At 29.7% G+C, this 16,718-nt stretch overlaps 1 protein-coding gene and 1 pseudogene across 1 annotated transcript in view; both read right to left on the reverse strand.

Annotated features, from left to right (window-relative positions):
• ZNF804A (zinc finger protein 804A) overlaps window positions 1-16,718 on the reverse strand; it is a 242,670-nt gene that overhangs the window by 169,276 nt on the left and 56,676 nt on the right. The window lies entirely within an intron of this gene.
• Window positions 4,989-5,107, reverse strand: LOC111739597 (annotated as a pseudogene).

Genomic DNA, 16,718 nt, shown 5'->3' on the forward strand with positions numbered 1-16,718 from the left:
GAAACTGACTAACTTACTAAGGCAACACAATTGGAAAGAGGTTTGTAGCCAAGATCTAATTTCAGAGTCAGTCATCTAGTCTAAACTGCCTTTTAATGTCATCTCCAGAAATGAATATATTATACTTAGTTGCAACCCCTCATACAACTAAAAACATATAATGGAAATTTTTGAATTGTAATTAAACATATACTTTTATTAAATTTAATAATTTATCATAATATATTGGAAATAGATTTTAAATATATACTATTTATAGCTCTCATTATATATTTATGACTGTTCATCATATATATATGAACATGAAACATATACCTATAATCTCTCTCTATACACACATAAATTCATTAATCTATCATCTATCTATCCTAAGATTTCATGCAGCAAAAATATCTTACTGCTAAAAATAAGTTTGAAACCAACTATTCTCCTAGAATTGTCATCTTAGGGCACTACCTTTCTATCTATTCTTACACATATATATTCTTACACATATATATACCCATACACATCCATATACACATATGTATGGTTAAGGTATATATATTTAATAGACTATTATGTGGCTTTAGCTATGAAGTGAGTGGAAGATTAGGTATGAAGTGAATGAAGTGATATTATTTTATGTTCATGATTGACTCAGTAAACATTAGATACAAATTTATAAGATTTTTTTCTTTATTCATATAAATAGTTGCTGACGTGTGGCATTTTATTGTTTTAAACAGTGTTCACTTTGTATCATCTTACTTAGATATCTGTGGGTTTTATTTTTTATTTAAAACATTTTATGTCATTTTAGAAAAAATGAATGTTTGTATTCCTGTCCTTGTCTCTGAGGAAAATACAATATTTTTAAGTTGAATTGGCCTTCTCTTTCTTCCACATTTATCATACTTTCTTTATCATCTCTACCCTATCTTCTCCTCCTCTTTGCTCCCCCTGTCCATGGTCTTCATTTTATACTTGCATATAGTGAAATTCTCTCATTACTCCTCCACACTCTAAAAGTAATTTTCTACAATCTTGATTTTCCTTCTGATTTCCAAAGATGTTTTAATTTTCTCTTTCAAATTTATTCTCTTGCTTTCTTCATGTTGTGTTGCATCAAAATTATTATACTTCCTTTTCTTTTCGTACTAAGGTTTTCATGCCTTTATACATTATAGTGATGCATTTTCTTTTGTAAGCTAATTTAAAATATATGCTTTCTTCATGTGCTCCAGGATTATTGTATTTCTACCACCATCTGATGAAGATGAAGCCAGCCAATAAGAAAAAATTAAGAGTAATAATAGCATAAAAATCTTAAATTTTGACAATATAATATTTTACTACATTGTAAACTTTAAATTGTTGCTCTGAGATGCAATAATATAAAGAAGTTATAGAAACAAACACGAACAATAATAAAATGTTTTAATTTTCAAATATATAACAAAAGTATGACTTGGCAGTTTAGAATAGTGGGAGTTAAAACTAAGTGTCTCATTTGCATTTACACATAAAATATCAGATCTGATCTGAAGAAATAAATAAAACTACAATAATGTCAATAGCAGGTAAGATATTGTGTGCTGGCTGTAAGTAATATGTCAAAGTAAAACTATTGATTTTAGAATAGAATTCAAGTCACTCTATTACTTATTTCTCTATGAAATATTTTAATATAATCTTTTTAAGTTATTTTCTTTACAATCTGTCCTTGGAGGTAGTGGCAGAAATTCAGTTTTACCTAATAAGGTCTTTTATTTCCCTCCTAATTGTGGTGCTACTACTAAGTTTTCCCTTTCTCATTTTTCTTTGGCAATCTATTTTAAAGGTAGTAAAGCATAAAAACATTTTAAAAAAAGAAATAATAAAGGAAGAGATACACAAAGTAATTCTTAATGGATTGTCAGCTCATGAAGGCAATTCACAAGCTGTAGCAAAATGACTTCTATGCACAAAAGAAATCAATACTTATTGCAGCATTGTTCTTGCTACACTGTAATTTATCAGTAAACAGAATACTGTCACATCTCATAGGCCTTAGAAAACTAGTTGATTTCACATACAACATTTATTCTGCATAAGTTTCATCACAGTTGAATCTGATTTAAGCAAAGCAAAGCTTTGCTGGCAATTGAGGAATCAAAATATAGTAAATGTGCAACCTTGACTTGTGATAAAGGTAACTGAATTAAAGACAAGGCTAAATGGAGCAACGGAGATACTAAACATTGGGAAGGGATAGATATGTTACTTAGAAAGCATAAAAAGGAGTTAGCAAATGCATTTGAATACGAAACACAAGCAATGCCTTTCTTTTTATTTAAGGGGTAGGGAATGCACACACACTAGAATTAAGTTGGTTCTGATTTTTCTTCTTTGCTTCCTTTTCCCACCTTCTCTCTCCCTCCTTTATTCTCTCTCTCCCTTCCTCCCCCTCTCCCTCCCTAAAGGATGCTGATTGATGAGCCATCTCTGCAGGACCTCTCTAGTCTCTTTCTGCTTGAATCTGGAACCACGGTCAAATTCATCTCGTTTCTCATACGCTTATCTAGTTTTCTGTTCTGAATCTGTTGGGACTCTCAGACACAAAATACATGCAACAAGCAAGGATATTATAAAAGTACCCTACATTTATCCTTATACTCTACTATTCCCATACCATTTAAGAGTTCTAGTGTGTCGTTTCATCAGCCTTTGGGGACACTCGTTTAACTTTATTTCTATAAATAGCTTCTTGAATAATTTGAAATTTCTTTCCACCTATTACAGGTGTGGTATCTTAAGTTTCCCTGGCCTTGGAAACTTTAGTATAAGTAGAGGGAGTCAAGACCTCAGTCAATACATTTTAATTTCATTTATGAAAAACTGACTTACTCCACCCCATGTTCAAAGCATGGAGCAATGATAATTATTTTAGAAAAAGAATAATAGCACATTATAATAAATCTCATAAACTAAATTAAATATTTCACCTAACAGTTATGAAAAAAAAGATGTGAATCTGAATCTGCAGAAGAGTGAGATATGGCTTCAGAATCAAGCAAAGGATGAGTAGTTTTGCAGAGAGGTGGTTTATAAATCATTCGCCAGGAAAGTGGTGACACACTGATAGTAAGATAATTTGCGAAGCTCTAATAAAGGGACTGATTACCAAGTAATGTTAAGATAGAGTAAAAACACTAGGACTACTCTGTACCCAAAAGAGAAAGCTGTTATCACTCTGGACCCCAAGTAATAGAGGGGAACAGTGGTTACCACATCACGAAAGGATAGGGTTGTACAGTGAAAAAGTAGTCAATTTGGTTGAGAGAAAGAACCAATATCTCTGCAGAACATCTCCAATCTCTTCTGATGACTCAGGAAAGTATCTAAAGCAATAAATACCTCAGCCGTTCTCTCCTTTCCATTCATCACTGGCTGAGGCTTCCCATGGCTGAACTCAGTCCATAGTCAGAGGGCAAGGAAGATGATTGATCGGCTCTATACAGTTTAATCTCCTTGGATGAGATCAGAATGGACACAACAGTGGATAGAGAGGGGCCAATATAATAATGACACAGATGGGAAATAAAAGCGTCTGCACTCATTGACTCGAAAAAAAACCTCAGGTGACACACTCCCATCCAAGTAAATGGCTGAAAAGCCTGAACTGATCACTTTCTGGGGAGCTGACTAATTATATGAACCTGATCACTTTAAAAAGGCAAATAAACCAGTTCTGTCTACAATTAATACCTGAACTAATTGATTATTGATTAAATACCAAATCCATAATATATCTAATATTACCCCAGGAGAAGGCAACTGCAAATCTACCAGGCAAGAAGAAGGGAGCTGAGAAAGAAATAGGGGGAACATGAACAGATACACACACACGCACACACACACACACACACACTCACACACACACACACAAGCATGCACACACAGAAGCATTCAAGGTGAATCTATAACATTCTAAAACTCAAACATTAGAGAATGAATACCAACAAATAATCAATAGAAATGTATTTACTCTAGAACATATTTGAGAGTAATGTAGAATATTACAAGTAAATTTAGAATCCTTAAAGAGATAAAGTATAGCATTTACACAAAGAAGAAAACATTACATGCTATTCAACAGCTATGGATAAGTAGAAAGGTTAAAGCATAGTAAATAAAATATATATAGTCATTTAAGTAACACACACACTACAGTATCTAAGACAGTCACGGTCAAGAAATTAGAGAATTCAATTTATTTAATTAATCAATCAATCAATCAATCAATGAATTAATTAAATTTGTAAATTAATTAATAATTTATAAAATAATTGATTTATGGCTTATAAATTAATTGATTAAATTAGAAATTGATTAAATATTACCCAGATGCAATATACATATGTGTATATACATAAAATTGAAGAATAAAACCATGAAGAGCCAGCAACTGAATTCAGTTGGCAGGCTCTAACATATGTCTCAATGAGTTCCAGAAGAAGAAAATAAAGGAAATTTTAGGGAAACTCTTTTTTAGGAGGAAAAAATTAAGATTTTCCAAAAATACAATGATAAGAATACTGTTACTAAAGATACATACTATGTGCTGATATAGCAAATTAAAACAAATAAACAACTGAATGCATTGGATTGATAATACATGACATTAATAGAGAGAAATGTAAATCATTTAAAAAATAAATATTTATCTGAAAAGAAATAGCAAATAGGCTGACAATAGATTTCTCATGCAATACAAACAATGCCAGAAAAACATGCACTAAGATCATCATAATGTTGTGCAAAACTAAATGTTAAACTGAAATTCTAACCCTGCTAAAGTAGCATCAAAAATTAGTGGAAATATTCAAATTTTCTTTCTTTTTTAAAAATTTTTATTTATTTATTTAGTTAGTATTTTTATTTTTTTTTAGGTGAAGCAACCCTTGGTTGACCTCACAGATTGCAAGGACCTTGTCAGTTTACATTCCCTTATTTTTTATTTTTTATGCCTACAGCACCTTGTCTTCCTAGGTGGTCTCCCATCCAAGTACTAACCAGGCTGGATCCTGCTTAGCTTCCGAGATCAGATGAGATTGGGCTTGTTCAGGATGGCATGGCCAGAGACTCGAACTTTCATATGTACAAAGAGGAAGATAGTATAAAAGTGATAGGCCATCACTAAAATAATTAAGAAAAAATACAACTTAGAAGATAGGAGAAAGCAAGAAAATTTTGCTGGACCTAGAAATTATTCATATTTTTCAGAGAAATGTAATGAATGCATATATGAAAGAAACATATTTTTTCCTTAAAAAGTTGAAACAAATTTAGAGAAAAAACTTTTGACTCCTTTGTAAGTGTGTGTGCGTGTGTGTGAACACATCCCTAGATTGAGTTTCTCTGTCACTGAATAGTAGGAGTGAAATTAATAATGGAATGTTCTTCACAAAATTTTTGTGTGTTAAATGAGACAACTTATGCATTTATAAAAGTTCCTAATACCAAGAAAGCACTGGATGATAACTTATAAAACTATCCCATATCTTCTGCTTGTTCAGGAAGAGTCTATTTTTTATTGGAAATGTGGATGGAATGAATTATTCACTCATTCAGACTTACTTTATTGCATTTGGTTTTTGCTCATTAACAATCGTGCACTGTTCCATTCACCAATTCACTGATATAGGAAACTAGATTTGGTAACTAAATCATCTAGAAAGATCACTAACACATGATTTCAAGAGTTAATATTAAAATCTTTAATTATAAAAGAGTTTGACAAGGATACCCTTATTTATGTGTTCATTGACATATTCAGTTATTTTGTGACTACTCATGATATTTTCAATGTTTCAGTGTTGATAGTAGCTACTCATATAGCAGAATAGTGGCAAAGAAGAAAATTAGTAATTGTTAGAATTAATTTTGTCTGTCATACCTTACGTGTTTTAACTTAAAAAATATATATTATCAAAAAAGTGTTTATCAATTCTATTCCATAGAAAAGAAAACTAAAGCTCAGAAAAAAATCCAGTAATTTGTCCAGGGAACCAGAGCTAATAAAAGGTAGAGTGTGATTGAAAACTATGTCTTTTCTTTTAGAACTCACAATCAAGAGAAGAAAGACAGACCCATAACCAACAAACAATTATATGATGTATAAGAACTTTATTTGTATCAAGTAATTTATGTCACTTAATGAATAAAGACCCAAAACCTCATGTGACTGCAATTTTAGGAAAAAAAAAAAAAACTGTACCCAGTGTATCTGCATAAATATGGAAATTGTTATTTAGCCTTTGGAGACTATGCCATGATTGTCACTACATGAATTGTTTTATATAGTTTATTCTTTGTCTCATAACCCCCTGTTCATACAGTAAAAGGAGACATAGTGGTCATCCTCATTTTTAGCAACAACCAGGAAATATCCCTCATAAGGCTCGCAAAGTAGGTATGAGCTGGAGACCAGGTATGAGGCTCAGTATCTCCGCATCGAACTACTAGCAAATGGTGAATGATGTCCCTTAGACGTTCTGCTGACCATGAAAAAAGCTTAAATGACAAATTCCACAGTATAACCCCTAGGTTCATCAACTATAGAGCTATACTAATGACAATGTTAATGAATTATATTCAAAAATTATATTAATTATTCCTATTGATATAGTATATCCTCTATGAGTTTACATTATTCTCTCTAGCTGTTTTAAATAATAGACAACTTCAATCGGGAAAGCCATTGACCTTTGTTTGATCTTGTACAATCTTGATCATTGCAGTCAAATACCATAACTTTCCAAATAGCTCTAGAAACAAATATTTTTTTCTTTTTTCAATGACCCAAAACAGCGTATTCTATAATTCTTCAAACCTTCTGAGTGGCTCCTGTTGCTTCTACCAACTAAATTTCCTGCCAAGTTTTACTGTGAAAAAGAAGAAAATCATAGGTTTTTTTTAATGAAAATTGGTAGGTGGTGAAAGAAATAATGTTATTTTAATTAAGTAATCAACTAAAGTTTGAAGTTCTGTGTAAATGCAATTGTAAGAAAAAATATACAAAATATCATTGTATTTTATTTATAATTATAAACACATAGAAAAGAATGTCTTTGAATTGTTATGGGATTTTACACTTTTAAATTAAACTTCTTTAATTGATAACCTGAGATAACCTGAGCTCATTTTTTTAGAACTGATTCTTTTACCTTCAAAAAAATATTTTGAACTAGATAACACCAAAAATTAGTACATATTCCAAAAGATCATATTGCCTTAAAGCAATGAGCATTGATTTTAAGATTATGAGCATTGATTTTTGACATTTTTAAAGATTTTTTTTTTAATAATTTGAAAATATTTTGAAAAACGTATGCTTTTTATTTTGGTTGGATAAATTATACAATAACTTTTTAGAGATTTTAAAGAATTTTCACATGAAAAATATTTCATTTAATCTTTACAGAATTTTCTGATATGTGAATTTACATATAAATCACTATGCTACATATAAAAACACTGAGATTTACATAGATTTGCTAACTGTATTATTTTACAATTAAAAATCTAAGAAGCAATCTAATTCCAATAAATTTTTCAGTTTAACTCTTTAACAGTTTTTTTTCTTCTAATATGTGCATGAGTATTTAAAGGCCCTTTTCATTATGTAATTCTCTTAGGGGGCAATATTCCTATAAAATGCACTATTAGATCCTTATCGATCCTAGGATAGTGTCTTGGACACAGTAGATCTTCAACTAAAATTTTGATGAAATAAATGATTCTATGTCAATATGTCTGTGATAAGCTTTACCTAAAATAAACTCTTACACTGGCTAAGTAGGTCAAAGGAAGAATAGACATCTTAAAATCACTAATTAATCACTGGTGTTTCACAAATGCTGAATATTCATTGAATCAAAGAAATAATGTTACTGAAAGTTAATGAATGTCAGTGCTGTAGATCTCAATCTTGAAACGTCAAAAAAATTAGAATATTTGTTTAACAACTAAAGATGATACTAATTAATGAATTATATACAATAAATCCATAAGATAGCCTTAAAGGGCTGCATTTGTTGAAAACAGAGTGTATTGCACTAAAATTCAAATTATAGTCAAACTTTTAGATTCCCTCCTCATATTATGCATTTTAAAGTAAGCACATTTCACAAAAAGTTTTAAATTATCTGCTACTTTGGATTATTTGCCTTCCTAGATCCTCAGTTTGAAAGTTAAATGCATCATTATTACAATCAAAACCTAAATTTATATGTAGTTAGCAAATTTTATGTTCCATGCAATTATCTTATGGGACCACTTTCTAGATGGCAATGTTTTCTGCAATTTAATTTTTATTTGCAATTTTCATTGCAATCTCATTTCAATGTATTTTGTAAACAGATATTTTCTTTCAAGTCAGACACCCTAAGAAGTAAATTTTGATATTGATGCAAAGAGAATAACTAATAAATTCTCCATGGACATGCACATTATAAGGATACTGTAAATGCAAATTAATGTGTCAAGTTAATTTTCCTACCTCTCCTCTGGCTAATTAGTACATATTAAGTTTTAGGCTAATCTGCCTGGGATGATAGCATACAATTTGGAAATTTAGAATTTCTGCTGATCATGAAGAAACATATTCATACAACTGCTGCAATACAAAATTACCACAAAATCATTTTACCACAGCATTTAATTGTATAGTATAAAATTAAAATTGGGAGTGTATGGATATAATTTTTCATCTTAGGCATTAATTGTTCATTTTGCTATTTGTACATGTTGCTTCCATTGAATTTGAATAGTTAAAAAGTTAGGGTACATGTATTTTGAATCTGGTGTAATAGATTATAATACTGTACTTATAGATGTAATATGCTTTTTATTATTTCTGTGCATGCTTTGAAATCAATCTGTTTTCCTAACTTCTGGAAAAAAAATATATTGCGATACTAATTTAAAAGACTATTTTGAAAAATCAATTTATAATATACAGTATTAAAATCTAAAATAAAATGTACATTCACATTCAATTATTCTCCTTTATACACTAAAATTGTCCTATATGTGTTTGTTATTGGGTAAAGGAAACATTTGAAAATAAATAAACACCTTGTATTAAATGTACAAATCTTTGGACAGTAACTACGGTAGGCAGAATTTTGGCTTCTGTCATCTCCACCTCTTGGTGTTATTCATATGGTTATATTTTATGCTACATGGCAATAGGGACCTTGTGGATGTAACTAAGTATACTAATCACTTGATCTGAAAATAGGCAGATTATCCTGTATTATATGGTTGGGTAATTACAAGAGCCTTTTATGGTGGAAGAGGGAGGCAGAAATGATAGCTGAAGAAAAAGAGATGTGCAGAGGGGAAAGTCATTAAAATTAAACGCATGAGAAGGACTCACGATGTGCCTTTTCTTAGTTGAAGATGGAGAATGGCCACGTGAGAAAAAATGCTGGCAGCCTCCAGGAGCAGAGTGGCCCCTGACTGACAATGAGGAAACAGGGACCGGAGTCCTAAAACCTCAGGAAACGGAATTTAGCCAATAATCCGAATGAGATTGAAAAGGTTGGGGGCAGGGGAGGGGGCACTAAGTGAAGCGGGGAGAGAATTAAGAAGCACAAATTGGTAATTACAAAACAGTCATGGGAATGTAGAGTATAGCATGGAGAATATAGTCAGTAGTACTGTAATAAATATGTATGATGTCAAATGGTTACTGGCTTTATCAGAGTGATCGCTTCATAAATTATATAAATGTCTAATCACTGTGTTGTATACCTGAAACTAATGTAATATTGTATGTCAACTGTAACTGAAAAATAAAAATACCTTTTTTTAAAAAAGAAAGTGCATTATTCCCTAGATCCTACAGATAAGATTTTAGCAGTTCTGATACCTGACTGTGACTTCGAGAGAACCTGAGCAAAGAATCAAGCCGTGAGATAATAAATGTGTGTTGTTTTAAGCTGCTAAAAGTATAATTTGTTAAACAGCATGAGTAAACTAATATAGTAACTCAAGTCAATATGTCCAAATTAACATTACTATCTTTACGAATTCTTTCTATAGGTGAGCTGCTTAGATTAAGAGAGTAATTTTTTTTTTTTTTCTCAAAAGAATCTTGAAATAGGAACATAGAAATCACATATTCCATAAAGGCAGGCTTCCTGTGCATTCTAGCATTCTTATGGGCAGTTTCATAATCATCAAATATTACATAAAAATAGTGATTTTAAGTCTACATACCTGAAGGCCAGTTCTTAAGTGTTATCTATAGCTGCTGTAACTGCTTAAAACTTATTACTCACTATCTTTTTAAAAAACTTTTGAATAGTTACCTTTAAGTACTCTGAAAATGTTTTGCTTGTAGAATTTTAAATCATTTTTCAATAGCAGAAGTTTGCATGTGTGTAGGTATTTATGTAGTTCTCTGAAATAAGATATAACTTCATATTCGATTTGGTATTTTAAAAATTAAATGAATTGAATCCTGGGCTATGCTTTTAAAAAATTATTATAATAAAGTTTTAGAGATGTTCCAGGATTCTGGTATATTCTGCTGACTTTAAGTTCCAAAGTATTTACATTTAGAATAATTTACAATAGTAATTCAATTATTTAATTAATACAAAAGAGCACATAATTATAGTTTATAAAATATACAGATCATAGCTGCAAGAGTTGTAGTTAGGACAATATTGCTGCTTTGCACAGCAGCCATTGCAAGAACAATAACTCCTGCAGCTCAAGAATGTAAACATGATATATTGAAATTCATATAGGTAACCATATCAAATTATTACCTTTATGCTACAACTAAAAAAGATAAAGATAATCAAAGATATTAATAATATTGATGCAAAACAATAAAAAAGAAATTAGTATTTAAAAATTTTTCTTCCAAGTAATCAATCAAGAATGAGATTATTAGATGAAGAGTTTGAGCAGAGCTGGGAATTAGTTTATCAATACTCCAAAAAGTTTAAGGTGAAAATTATCAACAGGAAATAGTCATTATTCATACTCAAGAGTATATTTAGAAATATAAATAATATTTAATTTTATTTAATTATTTCTATTTCATTTATGTGGATTTTAAACAACTGTTATTTTAATGTATAATTTATAATTTATACTATTCAACATGTAATGAATGAATATCTAATTCAGTGATTTCTATTTGTATAGGTATTTCTTGGAAATGCATAGTTTTGTTCTGCTGCTTATTTATTTCCATTGATGTATTTAATATTTATTAAATATGAACACTTCTAAAAATAAAATACCATTATTAATACAAATACTGTCATTTAGATCTGGTTTGTTTCATTATCATTCTTTGAAACCTAAATGAATGTCTTCACAAACTAGGCAGGTAAGAGACATAAAACATATGGGAAACATATGCTCTATACAAAGATGTTTAAATAATTTGGTAACACTAGGCAAAAGAGACAAAATATATCTTCATGCCAAAGTCATCACTCAAACACATATTAAAGACACCAAACCCAGATTTTACCTCAAAAAAATGAACTGTATGTTCCCCATCTAGACTGTAGCATTGCAAAGCACATTGATTTTGGACCGCTACGCCTTTTTTCCTCTCCAGAACCCCTCAAAGTATATAATAAATGACTAGAGTATAATAAGAACAAATTCATATTGAATTAAAAAAGTGTTACAAGTGATCTGTTAGAAATGAAATCAGAACTTTAAGATTTTTATGAGAAAATAGTTGGGAGGTTATACTACAGAGATAAGGAGGAAAAATACAGTGAATGGAGGAAATAAATGGACATTCAGTAGAGACATTCTTATGAAGACAGGGTCTCTATCTGAAGACTCAGTGTCTATGCAATTCTGTCTGGCAACAACTTCATTTAATGTTTAAATTAATAGACACATATCTAATAAAGTATTTTAGAATTTCAAGCTATTACAGTAGCATACCGTCATGTCAAGAGAAGCCTTCTTCAGGACACTTTTGAGATTTTTATGGTATATGTACTACCAAGTGTTGGCATTAAAAGAAGGAAATACAGTAAATGTAAAAATTATGCAATGTTATTAAGGATCTGAAAAATGCTTTAAAATATATTCTACATGACAACTAAATATAATGTGTACTCTGTGATTGGAATCTGAATTAAAGGAAAGTAAAACAAAGCACAATAAAATAATATAAAAATGTGCATTCAAAACATAATTTGAGACGATTGCAAAAATATGAATATGGGATATATCTTAGCACTAAAACTATGCTAATGATAAATATTTTGTGTGTTAGTTTATGGTTATTTAGGTACATGCCTTTGTTCTTTGAGGTAGTTGCTAAAGTATTTAGGGGTGAAATATTCTGATGTCTCAAGTATTTCTCAAATAATTCTGCCTATACATAGAAATATAAAGAGAAATAAAGCAAATGTAAATGTTATTGATTAGAGCATTTAAGTTACATGAGTATTTATTGTATTACCTATGCAGTTCCATTTTTTCAAAATAAAAAGTTTGAAAAATTAATAAAATACATAGCAATAGATTTTTCTACAAATAGCATTCTAAATACTTCCTCTGAAATTTTCAAATATAATAAAGTTAAAAAGTAAATTGAAAAGAAAAATAAATGCATTGTTCCAAAGACTCTGTAGATTAAATTAAGGGCTCTGCCATATTTAAATGGTACAACATGTCTAACATTACCTTTTACCATAAAGTGTTATTTAATTATTCCTGAGATTGTATATTTTGTGACTGTGAATTATGACGTAAGCTTAGAATGATTTTTCATAGACACACTTATTATTTATTACTCTGTAATTTCACATAACTACTAAATTATTTTAGTATTAGTTTCGGATAAGATTAAATGTCTCAGCACAGATAATAATGAAAGAACCACCCAACAAATATTGTTTTTAATTAAAAATACAGTAAATGAAACACTATTAAGTATCCTAAGTGTAATGATGCATATATCATGAAAATATTTAACAATACTATTCAGTTGATGACCCATTTCTCAAATAAACGAAATAATACATGGAATTGATAAGCTTTCTTTCAATAATTTTATCTAGGTAGGCAAATAATATAATTATTCAATAATAATTACATATCAAATTCTGAGTTGATTAACTCAGTTATCTTTATACATACATCTCTGTGAGTAAATATAAATATTTACAGAAATTTAGGTTTTCATTTTATTTTTTTCCTTTCCATATTTCCTTGAGTTTGGGCTGTGAATGGGCTTCATTTACTAATTTTATTTTCTATGCCTTTCTAACTTCAAGTCTCAATACAATTTTTCTGATGAATTCTTAGCTAAAAACTCTAACCCCAAATTTGTGTCAAGAAATTTAATTTGGGGACACACACACACACACACACACACACACACACACACACACACTACACAGTATCTTTTCTAGCTCCTCAAGCTTGAGTTGAGAAAGAGAAAAGCAGCTCCTGAGATTAGGAACTAACTTTGCACTCATAGCTGAGCCTTTGTGTTCTCTTGTTGAATATAAAAAGTTTCACAAATTGTCAATATCAAACAAGGCCATTCTGTCACTTTTATAGGTCGAATCAAATACAAGGGTACTCCATAATCATATCTGAACACCCACAGAATCAGGAACATCATTCAAAATGCAAAAATGATCAGCATTTTCTGTTCAAAATGATATGAATAACTGCTGCTGCTTTACTAATTACAGATTTAGTTAGCCTCACTCTAGTTTTCTCTCCTTGATAATATTTAAGATAGCCAGTTATAACACGACTGCTTCTTAACTCACAGCAAAGACCACTTCTCTAAAGCTTCCTCTAAAACATCTCACACAAGCCTAAGTCCTATAAGACATTGTGCTGTTACCAATATGGCTCACAGTTCCCCCTGGTGGGGCACTTCAGTGAGCTGCAATGAGCAATAAAGGATACTTGTTCAAGCACAGATGTGTTTATGGTGGTGTCTGGCAAAAGTGCAATGACAGATGAGTTGGAAGTTCAGATAGTAAATTATTAAGTATTATTTCTATGACATTTCTATTTGGTTTGTGATACCCAGAGACTCCCTGGAGTTTTATATCCTAACCAGAAAATAAATAGATGATAGATAATAGGTGATAGATAGATAGATGACAGATAGATAGATAGATAGATAGATAGATAGATAGATAGATAGACAGACAGACAGATGATGAGAGAGAAAAAGAGAGAGAAAGATGATAGATAATGGAGAAAAGGCTATATAGTAAGGCATAATTCAATAAAGTATAATAAATGAAAAAAATTGGGACATGCAAACCATTAATAATCTAAGATTCAGATGATTTCAGATTTGTATCACTATAATAATATCATTTAAAAAATGTCTATTAAGTAAAAAATCACATTTCATCATGAGGTACTTCTCCTTGATAGAATTAGAACCATACTAAGAAATTTTCATAGAACACCTTATTTTGTTTTTTTGTTGTTTTCTCTATCCAGTTGTAGATTTTAGTGTGAAAATTAATTTGGAAAAAAGCATCAATTAAAAACTAAATGAAAATGCCATTAAAGTCTATATTCAAGTGGTAACTAAAGAAGATCTAACAGTGGTATATAATTGTTAAACCGAATGGCAAGCTTAAAGAAACCTCATGTTTAACAATGGAAATAATTTGAAATTTCAATTTATTATTGGCATAAAATACTGTAGGGATTCTTTTCAACATCTCCTTTAGGTAAGTATGTAGTAATTTGAATATATATCATCATAATATGAATGAGGTAAATGTTCAGTTGAAAATTAAAAATCAGAAAAGAGCAATAGTTTTGTCTAATCATATCTTCAAGATGTTAAAACACCAGAAAAAATATAATAAATCAGTTATCTGATTAAATTGGCTATCAAGTCAGTCCAAATAGTAAAATGAACACTTCTGCATAAAAAAAGACTTTTGCTTTATCTGAGGCAAAATATCTAAGTATTTTTGTGTATGTGAAAATAAAGCATCTTTTTAAGGAATCTACATTACTCATAATATTGTAACTATGACTATATTTCATGTGCTATGAAGTTGTTATAAAATGTAATATTTATTTTTATATATTTTAATAACAGGTGGGAATATCATATTACCTTAAAAAGTATTGCTTCTTTTAGCAGCATCATCCAAAAACAGTTTTCTTACCAGAAAATATTTATTCATTTAGAAGTTTAATTTTAAGTTGTGAAATCTAATATTTATGTGGAAGTGTATTTTATTAACTGGGGTGAAAATATCTTATTATCTTGAAAAGAACTATTTCTGCTTTTAGCGTTATCACTTAACAATGAGTTTTATCATCAGAAAACATGTATCTTAGTAAGGTTAAGTTTGTGCTAGAAGCAGAAAATGTGTTCTTGCTTAAAAATATTGAGATAACTTCTGTTGGTATTTCATGTGTGATACTGAAAGCTACTTAAGATAGAAGAGGTTAGTGGATATTTTAATATGTTCCACATTCCAGTTCTCTTGAAGTGTCTCAATGGGCAAATATTTTACTACCTCCTAAATTCCTGATGTCCCTTTAGAAAACAAAACAGACAAACAACCACTCTTTCCATCAGACTTCCTTCTTCTGGATTTGAGAATATAAATTGTTGATAAAAGTTCTTTCTGTGATGTTTGATTATTTGAATTATTTTTATTCTGTGTTCTATTATTTGTATATATTACTAAATAAAAATGAAACATAAATATTTGAACGAATTTTTAAAAGAGAATCGGTTATAACATCTAAGTCTTATTTTATTGAAAAACACTAATTCTTTTGTAATGGAAGAATGGATAAACATGACACTATAAACATCTATATCAAAAGATGAAAGCAAATTTAGCTTAAAGAAAATAAATATGCTGAGAAAGTGTTCAATATAGAAAGAGCTCATTTTAGAAAACTTTTTGAATCTCTTGATAAAAAGGAAAGAGTAATGGTCTCATTGAAATAGAAGACAAAAGGCTCATATGAGGAAGAGAGAAAAAACAAAAGAAATGGTGCTTAAGAGATATTTAAAAACATAATTTAGGATTAAAATAGAGCTAGATGCAAATAAAAGGACTGTAGAAATATAGAAAAAAGACAGAAGAATTAAAAATAATGAGAGAAAATTATAGAAACCACACCAATAGGAATAAAAACAAAGTTCAAAATCATAATTGAAGAGAATTTTCTCATCAAAAAAGAGATTTGAAATGGAAAATTGTAAAGGTATGCCATGTTCCCAGCAAAGCAGTTAAACTTCCAGCAAACATTTGGGTAAAAATAGAGATAAGTAAAAAATTATGTTTTAAGAATTTATATAAAAAATTTAGAATGTAAAAAATAAATCTGACATCTAAGACATGAGATAATTTTGAAACAGTGGTTTCACTCATCAATTCCAAAATATTGATTATTGATGAGAGAGAGGAGAACCTTAGGGATGAGATAACAGCACAATATATTTATTAAACAGGAAGATAATTGAGCTGTCTCTTTTGTGACTTAAATGATCGAGAGATATAGACTGAATCATATGTTTTCTAAAGTTGCAAGACAATTTCTATTAAGAATATTTAAAGGATTTTTACTTTCAAAATATTGAATAAATTAAAACAATCAAATAAAAAATACAGCAAACAAAATAAAAATATAAAAATTAAAATATTATCAATAAAATAAGAGCAAAAATAACAGTT

This window comes from Pteropus vampyrus, unplaced genomic scaffold (genome assembly GCF_000151845.1).
Source record: "Pteropus vampyrus isolate Shadow unplaced genomic scaffold, Pvam_2.0 Scaffold2, whole genome shotgun sequence".
Taxonomy (NCBI): domain Eukaryota; kingdom Metazoa; phylum Chordata; class Mammalia; order Chiroptera; family Pteropodidae; genus Pteropus; species Pteropus vampyrus.